This window comes from Primulina eburnea, chromosome 4 (assembly GCF_022965805.1).
Source record: "Primulina eburnea isolate SZY01 chromosome 4, ASM2296580v1, whole genome shotgun sequence".
In the NCBI taxonomy this organism is placed as follows: domain Eukaryota; kingdom Viridiplantae; phylum Streptophyta; class Magnoliopsida; order Lamiales; family Gesneriaceae; genus Primulina; species Primulina eburnea.
This window is the reverse complement of record NC_133104.1, coordinates 20,922,763-20,936,103: the sequence shown is the minus strand read 5'-3', so window position 1 is coordinate 20,936,103 and position 13,341 is coordinate 20,922,763. Positions and strand designations below refer to the sequence as shown.

Below are 13,341 nucleotides of genomic sequence, written 5' to 3'. Positions count from 1 at the left end.
TGAAAACTTTTAACACCACGGCCTATCTTTCTCTCTGCCTCCATATGACCTTTTTTAAGCAATTTTCGCACATCATGATGTGCTCATACTGAAACAGAACCAAGCAAAATTCATGAAGACCGTACATCATGGAAACTTCCACTGAAGTTAAAAAAGAAGGTTCATGAACATATATCAAAAGGTTGAATTGCAAATATCATCAACCGAACTGTGTTTCATTGTGAAAATTAAATTGGTCAACGATAATCAGAGCTTTGTATTTAAAACTTAAAATAAACAACAATAGACTACTGATGAATCTCATAACACTGCAGCAAATGAAATTCGGACTTTCCAGATATACTAAATTTTGTTCCTAAAATTTGAAAAGATCAACCTTTGAAGGTCTCCAGCTATAATAAGCCTGAGTAACCCTGACAATGAAAACTCGTGCTTATAAGAAACTCTTTGCTACCATCTAAGAAGGTATGGTCATTAGACAACGTTTGCACCCAAAAAAAATGCAAATACGATCTATTGAAATTAACAAATACACTACCAATTATTCAAAAAGATTTTTTTTGCACATTTTATCAAACATTTAAGGGCAATGACTAATGGTGCAAATAAAACTTGATGATTAAATTACAATTACATCAAACTTCAATTATATTTCGAACAGAATATTACAGAAAATTAGATTATTTTTCGGAGGTCATGTTATGGCTCTATTTGTCATTCTTTAATTACCAACAAATAAGTGAGATAAAATACAAATTCGATATTGAATCATTCATAGGAAAATTCGGAAATTGGATGATTTAAATCAACAAAGGAATCACTAAAAAACCATACAAATGATGTCCATTGATATGTATATAAAATCCAGACAACATTTCCATATGAATTTGAAGAAAGTAGTATTTTAAATTCATCTATTATTCCAAAAAGAAATTCAGATTTCTTTAGTCAGCAAATCATATAATAATTCTTAGTGGCAGAGGCAACGAAACAGATGGTGGCCATCCACCTTAGTATAAAACACATTAAATCCTTGTAATTTTCCCAACACCACCCACCGAACACCCAAACATTAGAGAATTTTCTTTCAAAAATGATTTTACAAATTTCAAATTTACAACGATCGCTAAATGACGCTAAGTTCCAAAGTTTACAGCCAAACCAAAGCAATTACAAATAAACCCCAACTTCACAATCCTAAATCATCTTCAGGGATTACGATTAAGTTCCGAGATGTTCAGGAATTCCACAGAAGGAATTAATTCAAACAGAATGTTAAAGCAGTCTAAGATCCTGTCTGTTTTCTTAATCGATCTATATAAACTTTTTACGTAACCTTATCCTTAAAAAATGTCCATATAGTTCCAGTACCTTTGATAGATTGAAGCTTGCTCCTGCAATAGGCACTCCCAGGACTGTGAAAGTGACTAACCAAAGTCCTCCTAAGCGGAAGAAAAAGGATCGTGGACCCATTTAACTAAGAAAGCACAATATTTTGTTGGTGGCATGATTCTGTTGCAACTGAACATAAGGGATGGGATTATGGTGGTGGCATGAACATTCTCGGTGTCAAAGGTAATCTGACATGAGAGAACACCTCGTATATTTTATTCTACTCAAGATCGTCAATCTTTTTTTTCTCAATCAATCATCTTCAGGGATTACGATGAAGTTCCGAGATGTTCAGGAATTCCACAGAAGGAATTAATTCAAATGTCCAAGAAAACAGAATTACATGAGACATACCGGTCTTTGTTCGAATGGCACCTCGATTTTGAATCTAGGATCCCAGCTCTGGCCAGACGGCCCCCCACCTTTGCCTCCATCCATTTCATCTTTCAAGCCCCTAACAGCAATCCTTCCCTTTAAAATCCTACATCTCTGTTATGTAAACATGGAGCCGTACCCCTTTCCAATCTTGATCTCATGTCTAGAACTCAAGACAATAGTACAATATATACTCAGTCGAAGCATTCTCACTCTCTAATGCTTATTTATCATCACAGCATAATACTTCACCTATGCTGCTCTTTTTGCCATCTACTTTCCTGATTTATTCTAAACAAAAAAGAATAGATGAACTCAATCAAAGAATACATTAACTCAATCATATTTCAGTATTGAAATGCGGAACTCGGAACGAATAACAATCAGATCGATTGAGAGGAAGATATTTTTAAACTTACCAGAGGACCCTTGATTTCTTAGCCGGAAAATTGAATTTGAACTGGCAGAGAGGAGGCTGGAGATTGAGTGCAATGGATATGGTGTTGGGTTCGTCGAGGCCTCAACCGAGTGTTTGTTGGAGGAGATTGTGTATTTGGTCCATCCCGATCCCGCGTATAGAGAAGATCTGTGAAGGTAAATCAACCCTATCTGAGAGAATCGTGGTGGGTAGTTGCGTGGAACGGTTTGTTGGAGATAAGGAGTGATTTTATGAGAGATATTTTTTAGGTGAATAAAAGGACAAAATGGTAAATAAAAAAGTTGGTGTCCGCATGGCAGTTTTTATATGCATCAGATTTTTAATAAAATAGTAGAGATATACCATGCCATGTGTCACGTTAAGAAGAAGGGGTGGACTTCTCGCATGCAGCACCGCGGGTGCGGTCATGTTAGCACCGTGGGTGCGCTATGTTCTCGGCAATCTTATCATTTTCCAAAAGTAGCGACCGCGGGTGCGGCCCCTGGAAGACCGCGGGTGCAGTCTACTTGCACCGCGGGTGCGGTCTTGCAAGGTCAAAATTAGGCACCCTACTGGACATCCACCGCGGGTGCGGTGTCTCCTAGCACCGCGGGTGCGGTGTGGCTTCGATTTTTCTTACTAAAATTTCTAATTTATGACCGCGGAAGCACTCTTGTTCTAAGCGCGGGTGCGGCCTCTCACACATGAAATATTTTGTACTTTCATCTTATGACATGCATTCTCATATCCTCCGAGTCGTACGTCAATGAAAACTAATAATCTCGAGCCTTACAGTTCTCCCCTTCTAAGAAATGATTTCGCCCTCGAAATCGCACATCATTCTATCAATGCAAGCATCAAAAGTAATAACATCAAAGTTAGATCAATACTTACATTATTGAAATAACTCGGGGTGTTTCTGTCGCATGTCGGCTTCTGTCTCCCATGTCGCTTCTTCAACGCCGTGACGACTCCATTGGACTTTTACTAGAGGAATAATCTTCGTTCTGAGCTTCTTTTCCTTCCGATCAAGAATCTGTATCGGTTGTTCAATATAGCTCAATGTCTGATCAAGCTCAGCTTCGTCAGGCTGAATGACATGAGAAATATCTGGCATGTATTTACGCAACATCGATACATGAAAAACGTCATGTATTCCAGATAGAGAAGGAGGAAGAGCCAGTCGATATGCTCGATCGCCAATCTTCTCTAGGATCTCGTAAGGATCGACGTATCTAGGAGACAACTTTCCATGCTTGCCAAATCTGACAACGCCTCTGAATGGGGAAATCTTTAGAAACACCCTGTCTCCTTGCTCAAATACTAACGGTCTACGTCTAATGTTGGCGTATTTCGCTTGCCTATCTTGTGCCGTCTTCATCCTCTTCTGAATGACTTTCACTTTCTCTGTCATGTCACGAATCATATCCGGCCCAAGTTCTGGTACCTCTGAGATGTCATCCCAGTATAGCGGAGATCTGCACTTCTTACCATATAAAGCTTCAAACGGTGCCATCTCAATGCTCGTCTGGTAGCTATTATTGTAAGAGAATTCGCAAAGAGGTGGGGAATCTTGCCAACTAGTGCCAAAATCTAGCACTACGGCTCTCAACATATCCTCTAACGTCTGGATAGTCCGCTCTGACTGTCCGTCTGTCTGAGGATGATAAGCAGTACTCAGGTGTAATGTCGTACCTAAGGCCTGCTGCAAACTGTGCCAGAAGTGAGAAGTAAATCGTGAATCACGATCTGATACGATAGACTTCGGCACACCATGTACTCTGGCTACCTCTCGAACATATATCTCCGCCATCTGATCGTGTCTATAAGTCATTCTGTATGGGATGAAACAAGCTGATTTGGTCAATCTGTCGATAACTACCCAAATCGCATGACAGCCTCTAGATGATCGAGGTAACTTCGTCACGAAATCCATGGAAATGTGATCTCATTTCCATTCTGGAATAGCTAAACTCTGAAGTAAACCTCCGGGTTTCTTCCTCTCGGCCTTCACCTGTTGGCAATTTAAGCATTTAGACACATACTCTGCGATGTCTGATTTCATCTGTTTCCACCAGAACTGTGTTTTCAGATCATTGTACATCTTCCTGCCACCAGGATGAATGCTGAACCGACTACAGTGTGCTTCGGACATAATCTGATGTCTCAAGTCTGAAACATCTGGCACTACAAGACGGTTATTGACGTACAAAACATGATCACATACCTGATATTCGGATAAATGTCTTGCTCTGACCATCTGAATCGATCTTTGCACATTCTGATCGGTTCGTTGAGCTTCTTTGATCCTCATAATCAAGTCTGGCTCAACTTGAATAGCAGCAAGTCGTAGTGGCCTCCTACTTGTATCAAATTCTAGTCCAGAGAAACAGCAATTTTCAACTAGCTTTGTAACACCCATCATTGATAAGGATAAGGAACAAACCTTTCGACTTAAGGCGTCCGCTGCTGCATTTGACTTCCCTGGATAGTATTTGATTTCGCAATCAAAATCTTTCAGCAGATCAAGCCATCTACGCTGTCGCATGTTCAACTCCGACTGAGAAAACAAGTATTTTAGGCTTTTATGGTCTGAATAGATCTCAAATTTCTCGCCATAAAGATAATGACGCCAGATTTTTAGTGCAAATACGATAGCTGCCAATTCAAGATCATGAATGGGGTATCGAGTCTCGTGAGTCTTCAACTTTCTTGAGGCATATGCGACCACATGACCTCGCTGCATAAGAACACATCCCAAACCTCTATGAGAGGCATCACAATATACAACGAAATCACCCGTACCTGAAGGAATCATCAAGACAGGTGCACTGGTCAGCCTCTTCTTCAATTCTAGAAAGCTAGACTCACACTCCTCAGACCATAGGAATGGCGCATTCTTCTGTGTCAATTGTGTAATTGGTTTCGCAATACGGGAGAAATCTTGGATGAATCGCCAATAGTATCCTGCTAGACCCATGAAGCTGCGTATTTCTGGCACAAAAGTCGGTCTCGACCAATTGATCACAGCTTCCACTTTACTCGGATCTACAGAAATACCATCTCCAGATATGATATGTCCCAAAAAGACAACTCGATTCAACCAAAATTCACACTTTGACAATTTGGCATACAATCTCTCATTTCTCAGTGTCTGCAACACAATATTGAGATGTTCTGCATGCTCATTCCTGTTCTTAGAATAAACCAGAATGTCATCGATAAAGACAATAACAAAATCATCCAAATACCTCTGAAAGATTTGATTCATCAAGCCCATAAATACCGCCGGAGCATTAGTTAAACCAAAAGGCATGACAATAAATTCGTAATGCCCATACCTGGTTCGAAATGCTGTCTTCGGTATATCTACATCTCGAACTCGGAGCTGATGATATCCGGATCGCAAATCAATCTTAGAATAAATTGAGGATCCCTGCAACTGATCAAATAAATCATCAATTCGAGGCAAAGGATACTTATTCTTTATCGTTGCCTTATTCAGTTGCCTGTAATCGATACACAACCGCATCGATCCATCTTTTTTTCGCACAAATAGTACCGGAGCACCCCAAGGAGATACACTAGGTTTGATATATCCCTTGGCTAGCAAATCTTCCAATTGTGCTTTCAATTCTATCGGTGCCATCCTATACGGGGCTCTCGAAATAGGAGTGGTACCTGGAATCAGATCAATACTAAAATCTACCTCTCGCACTGGAGGTAACCCTGGAATCTCCTCTGGAAACACATCTGCAAATTCCCGTACTACTGGCAAATCTGCCAATGTCGGGCTATATTTCTGTACATCTACAGCATACACAAGGAACCCATCTGCTCCTTTCTGCAACAACTTATTCATAGACAAAGCCGAAATCAAGGGAATCCGAGATCTGGAACCCTTACCGTAGAATTTCCACTCTTCTGCCATTTCTGGTCTAAATCTGACAATCTTGTGGAAACAATCCACGGTGACTCTGTACTTTGTTAGCATATCAATTCCAACAATGCAATCAAAGTCAGCTAGCCCAAGTACTATGCAATCTAGATCAATTTCATGACCCTCAAACTGTAAGATGCAATGTCTAACCGTAGTCACCGATATCAAACCACTTCCTAACGGAGAAGTAATAGACAAGACATCTAACAATGACTCAACAGGCAGAGAATGCAATAATACAAATCGTTCTGATATGAATGTATGCGATGCACCCGTATCTATCAATATATAAGCAGGATAACCGCAAAGGGAACAGTTACCTGCTATGACATCATCTGGGGCATCCTGTGCTTGCTCCTCTGTCAACGCAAACACCTGAGCCTGTTGTCTCTGAGGCTGACTCCCTGTCTGACCACCTCTGGCTCGAGGCTGGGTCTGTGTAGGTGGCGGCTGAAAAGAGTGAACAGATGAAGCTTGCCTCTCAGGCTGAGCTACAGATGTTGATGACCCTGCACCCCGAAATCTCGATGCACCACTTCTCTGAGGACAGACCTTGGCATAATGACCCGGTTGCTTGCATATGTTACATCTGCCCACTACACCCTGACACTGTTCTGTGGCATGCTTACCTCCACACGCACTGCAATATCCACTCGTCACCTCTAAACTCTGGCCAGGACCTCTCTGTCTTGACCCGTTGGAGCTCGACGAGCTGCTCCCTGCCCTCTTAAACTGTTTGCCCTTCGCTTTTAATTGATCTTTTCGTCCAATGCTACTACCGCCGCTATCAAATCTAGGAGGATATTGTGCTGGAGGTAGTGGTGGTCTCGGACTCGGAGCAATATACGGAACACTACGTTGTCTCAGTAACCCTGCTTCAGCTCCTTTGGCACGATTCAATGCATCCGAGAAGTTGTTAGGTCTCCCCGTATTCACCAACGTAAAGATATCTGGATTCAGGCCATTTATAAACTGATCTGCTACGGCCTCATCATTACCTGAAACGTGAGGTGCAAAGCGAAGCAAAGAAGAAAATTTAGCAACATACTCTTCAATGTTCAATTGCCCTTGCCTCAGGTTTGCAAATTCAGCGCCTTTATCTTTACGGTAGGATACAGGAAAGAATCGCTGATAAAACTCTGTCTTGAATGCTTTCCATGTAATCTCGGTGCCACGCTGTTCTAGTGCTCTCCTTATATTCAACCACCAATACTTAGCCACGTCTTGCAGTTGATGGCCAACGAGTTTCACTCGCTTCTCGTCACTATATTCCAGAGACTCGAATAACATCTCGATATCCTCCAACCAGCTTTCGCATTCAATTGCATTTTCTGTACCCTTTAAGGTCGGTGGAAGGAATGACTGGAATCGCTTTAATAGAGTCTCCATGGGCGTAGCAGTGACATCCATCGTATCACCAGATGTGCTACCCTCGTCTGGTGCGGGTGGTCGTAAAGGAACGGCTGCTCTTCTAGGAGGCATGGATCTGCTATACAAACAGTTTAGTATACAATCTATACCAACTGTCTCAGCCCTCCTCCGATCATTTACCTCTGATCCAGAATCGGTTCTGATTCAGTCTTAACCAATACATGCTGCAATCAAATCAGATGACACAACACGTAATAGAGAAGCAATAAATCATGATATGCTAGCATTATATAGATAAGGAAGATGACTCGATCTACCCCTCTCATTCTATTCTATCTCAATCTACAGAACCTATGGCTCTGATACCACCTGTTGTGGGGACCCGGGCTCTAACTCTTTCTTTGGGATTCAATGGATCATTAATATAAAAAGTGGGTCAAATTTTTTTTTTTTGCTTTCCACATTTATTCTAATGTTGTATAAACAAGCATAAAGTCTTTATTTATTTTACAATCATAATGTACAAACATAAGGTACAACATGTCTTGTTCTATCCATAGTCAACAACTATAAATTAAATACAGTACATGCCATAGGTACAACTACTAGTCCTCCTGCTAAGCCCGAAATCACCACGCTATGTCCATCTCTCATCCTCTGCGTGACCCAGATCCTGCCCCACCTGTTGTTATGCACACATACAGACATAACAACAGCCGGAAACTCCGGTGAGAACAAATCCCAGTATAAACATCTATACATGCATATAATCAATCTAAACATGAAACATGCTATAATGAATGACAATCATATAAACATGCAATGCGAATCAAACCATGTCTGGACTCGACTCGACTAGAACTCTAGGGATCCCGGTGTGAATAAGACGTCAATGGCTGTCACCTACCCTCCCACTCGGGGTGACTGTACTCTTATTCCTAGACTTCGGTCTGAGCTGTATCAACGACTGCAATAGGAGTCAAGGCTGCTCCTAAGCTGAGATACACCGAACATCTAGATAGTTGACAATGGCTGTCAACGACTCTCCTATCTTAAATGCAATGAATATCAATCTGTAAACAAAGAATGCTCATATTCATATCTGAATATCACAATGATCTTACATGCTTGAATACAATTCTATAAACAAAGCCTAATCATGTAACAAGATTTGAATATAACTCTATAATCAATTCATAAACATGTTACCATATATACAATAATTCTAGTATGTGATTTTGGTTGGGAACTCAAATAATATCTTATTTGAGTTGTGGCTTCCCAAACAAACATGGCTTATACCTTTCTTGTTGTGAAATAAATCGAAGTCTCGAAGTCAGGATACCAACTCTGTCACTCCAAATCTGAAATGGCAATTGTTGATAGATACCATATCAACAAACAACTCACAACATGTCTTATACAATTCTTAATCAATCTCGGTATAAATCGATGGCATAACGACATAATTCTTCGATACCGTTTACTCCAAATTCAACATATATCAACATTGTACAATTCTCAACTCAAAATCATCATAATATCTATGTCAAGATCTCAAAATCTGCATAATCTCATGTCAATATATGCTAAAACTCATAACAATTGAGTTCGATATCATTCTTCGTTCCGGTTTCAAATCTACAATCCTTATAATCATAAGAACATATTTCTTAACTCCAATCATAATTCTCCCAACACATATGAATCAAAACATGTTGTAACTGAAGGAAACTTACACCTTTTGATAGCCTTTGATGCAAGGAGTTCAAAACCGAAATCGGAACTAAATTCGGGTGGCTAAATCTTAAAATATCTTACCTCAAAACCTTGAAGAAATTGAGGAATCTAGAGAGAAATCTCGATTCTTCAGCTGCTGAAATGAAGAATGACGAATCAGCACCATTCTATATATATACCATGCCATGTGTCACGTTAAGAAGAAGGGGTGGACTTCTCGCATGCAGCACCGCGGGTGCGGTCATGTTAGCACCGTGGGTGCGCTATGCTCTCGGCAATCTTATCATTTTCCAAAAGTACCGACCGCGGGTGCGGCCCCTGCAAGACCGCGGGTGCGGTCTTGTCACCGCGGGTGCGGTCTACTTGCACCGCGGGTGCGTGCGGTCTTGCAATGTCAAAATTAGGCACCCTACTGGACATCCACCACGGGTGCGGTGTCTCCTAGCACCGCGGGTGCGGTGTGGCTTCGATTTTTCTTACTAAAATCCCTAATTTATGACCGCGGAAGCACTCTTGTTCTAAGCGCGGGTGCGGCCTCTCACACATGAAATATTTTGTACTTTCATCTTATGACATGCATTCTCATATCCTCCGAGTCGTACGTCAATGAAAACTAATAATCTCGAGCCTTACAAACCTACATACACATGAGAACACATAGGATATCCATACCCGAAGGTAAGCGGTGAATCCCCGACTAAAATGCATCGACTCCTATATGTTTCGACAGAACACCCAACCTTGCCACCTGATGACCCCATGATAGTCGGTAAACAAGTCAAAGTGTAATTCTAGCACATAGAGTCTCAATGTTGTCCTGGGTCATAAGGACTAATGGTGTACAACCATAAATTAGGACTTTTCCACTCGATAAGTGAGAACCATTTGGATAGTCATTTTATGGAAGGTTGTTCAGTACACTCTACCAGGAGCACCTATCTGCATGCTCGGACATCACAATGTCCCCTACCAATGAAACATGGTACTCACATCGCAGATACTAGTCTCGAACTCTAGCGGCCTATATCCTTCTTAGCGGCGGCTGAATCGACTAGGAACTGTTTAGAATATACAGTATTCCAAATATGAGTTTCATGATACTCATCATATGAGCATCTCATATTCTTTCTACTATTTGTATATTCAAGGTCTTTATCTATGCAAATAGCATGGGTATACAGATAAAGATTTGCCAAAACAATAATTTCAAATATTATTAAAATAAAGATTGCTTATACATAGAGTTTCATTGTGAACACTCGTCCAACACTTGGCTCGACGGGCACCTACTCTAACAAATTCAAGTAATGTTTAATTAGTCTCAAATATGTTTGAGATAATTAAATTTAGTCCATGGTTTTTAATTTGTTAATCAACCATATAATATATGCATGCATGGGAGGTGAAGATTTGGAGACAACTTTTTCAAATATCAAGGTTTGGCATGCTACTTTTACCTTTAGCTTTTTGCAAGACCAAGACAAGGAATTAACTCATTCTCCTTCCCTCCTAGATGCACTTGGCCGAAATTCTTATCAAATTTTCTCTCCACTTTTCTTCAATTTTTGGTTGAGGAAATCTTGCACTTCTCTTTGAAAATCCTCATATTTTTCTAGTGCAAAATATGAGGGGATCTACCTAGTTGGTGGTGGGCTTAATAGTTGAGCAAGGAGTGCTCAAAGGAGAGCTTGTAGACTTGTCATCCATTCAAGAGCTTTGTTGTTTAAAAACAAAGTTGGAGCCACAATCAATCTTTTAAAGATTGATAGGTATATCTCTCAAACACCCTATGAATGTCATTTTGTGTTTTTATTGTATTTGTTGCACAAAATTGAGGTGGCCGAAAATTCTTTGATAAAAATTCGATTTTTGAACTTCCGTTGTGCTTCCGGTCACCGTAACCGATCCCATTTCAAGTGGTATCCGAGCTATGGTTACGATTTTTTGTAGCAACTACAAGATATTATATTGAGATCGATTTCTAACCGCATGAGTGTAATTTTTGCAACCAAAACCGAGGCATTTTGTGGGGTGTTTCGGGCAGCTCGGGCTGCCCGAGGGGCTGCCCATTTCGGGCAGCTAGGGCAGCCCGAAGGGCTGCCCGAACAGCCCCATTTAAAAATAAAAAAAAATATTTTTGTTGCGGGAATCCGGCGACGGAGCTCCGGCAACGGCGATGATGACTAGGGTTTTCAAAAGGTGTTTTGAAATATCAAAGTGTCATGGGCCTTGAGTTGTTGGGCCATTGGATGGCTAACATATTTGTGAATTTTAAATTGGCCAAAATGTTTTTGGTGAAAAATGAGTTTTTGGGCCCTTAAGTTTAAAATTACAAAAGTTGCAAACATTTTCTCATGAAATAAATATTTTAAGTTGGACTTTCAATATTTATAGTAAATGATGATTTACAAGAAATTCGGTTATAAATAAATTAATTTGAAAGTAGACAAAGGTGTTTGTATACTTTGTTAATTTAGTTTATAATCGTGGCGGTTAGTGATTGGATCAAGATATATAATATTGGATCAATTAATTATTGTGATAATTAATTGATGGTGTATGATATGTGATTTATGCATGAAGGATGATCAAAAGCCCAAGCCCAATTTGCTAGGTGTATGCTAGGATATTTTGTGTTGAATGATTGTAAAAATTATCAATTTATAAAGTGGGCTTGGTTTATGGCCCGTTCCCACCCCATGAGATGTATCCCTATTTGCCATTGATATTTATTTGTAAATATAGTATAGTGGATGATCAATATTGGAAGATGATGGCCATGATGATTATGAAGATATCAGACATGTAAATATTGGGAGCTTATATAATAGTTGCATTTGTGGGGACCCGGGCTCTAACTCTTTTCTTTGGGATTAAATGGATCGTTATTATAAAAACTGGGTCAAATTTTTCGTTTTACAACATTAAATCTAATGTATATAAACAAGCGTACATTCTTTATTTAAATTACAAACATAAGGTACAACATGTCTTGTTCCAACCATTATTAACAACTAGTAAGTAAATACAGTACATGTCAAAAGTACAACTACTAGTTCTTCTGCTAAGCCCGAGATCACCACGCTATGTCCATCTCTCATCCTCTGCGTGACCCAGATCCTGCCCCACCTGTTGTTATGCACACATACAGACATAACAACAGCCGGAAACTCCGGTGAGAACAAATCCCAGTATAAACATGTACACATGCATATAATCAATTAAACATGAAACATACTATCATGAATGACATCATATGCACATGCAATGCAATGCGAATCAAACCATGTCTGGACTCGACTCGACTAGAACTCTATGGATCCCGGTGTGAATAAGACGTCAATGGCTGTCACCTACCCTCCCAATCGGGGTGACTGTACGTCTTATTCCTAGATTTCGGTCAGAACTGTATCAACGGCTGCAATAAGAGTAATGGCTACTCCTAAGCTGAGATACACCGAACATCTAGATAGTTAACAATGACTGTCAACGACTCTCCTATCTTAAATGCAATGAATATCAATCTGTAAACAAAGCATGCTTATATTCATATCTGAATATCACAATGATCATGTATATGTAAATGCAATGCTAAAATCAAAGCATAATCATGTTACAAGATTTGAATATAATTCTATAAACAATTCATAACATGATACCATATATACAATAATTCTAGTATGTGGTTTTGGTTTGGGAACTCAAATAATATCTTATTTGAGTTATGGCTTCCCAAACAAACATAGCTTATACCTTTCTTGTTGAACAGTCGATGTCAAAGTCTCGAGATCTGTAAGGCTCGAGAATTATCGGTATTATTGATGTCGGAATTGTAGAGATAAGAATGCATGAATTATGAAATTTGAGCAGCAGGGCCGCAGCCCCACCGCACCCGCGGTACAAGAAGGACCGCACCCGCGGTGCCTTGATAGAGAATTGGTGAAATTGTGCGAACAGTCACCGCACCCGCGGTAATAACATGACCGCACCCGCGGTCATCGAATTTTGGAAAAATCATGGGGCTGCCGAGAGCATAGCGCACCCGCGCTCCCGAGTACACCGCACCCACGGTCTTGCGTGTCAAGTGAAAAATAAACCACTTGCC

General features: G+C 40.2%; 1 long non-coding RNA gene across 2 annotated transcripts; it reads right to left on the bottom strand.

Annotated features, from left to right (window-relative positions):
• Window positions 1-1,301: 1,301 nt before the first annotated feature.
• On the bottom strand, window positions 1,302-2,458 carry LOC140830906 (uncharacterized). Of its 2 annotated transcripts, none has more exons than XR_012117704.1 (2): window positions 2,187-2,458; window positions 1,302-2,058 (listed from the first exon to the last, which is right to left on the bottom strand). It is a non-coding gene; the product is annotated as an uncharacterized lncRNA (long non-coding RNA). The 2 variants fall into 2 exon arrangements; XR_012117703.1 differs by having other exon boundaries at window positions 1,302-1,936.
• Between the last annotated feature and the right edge of the window lie 10,883 nt (window positions 2,459-13,341).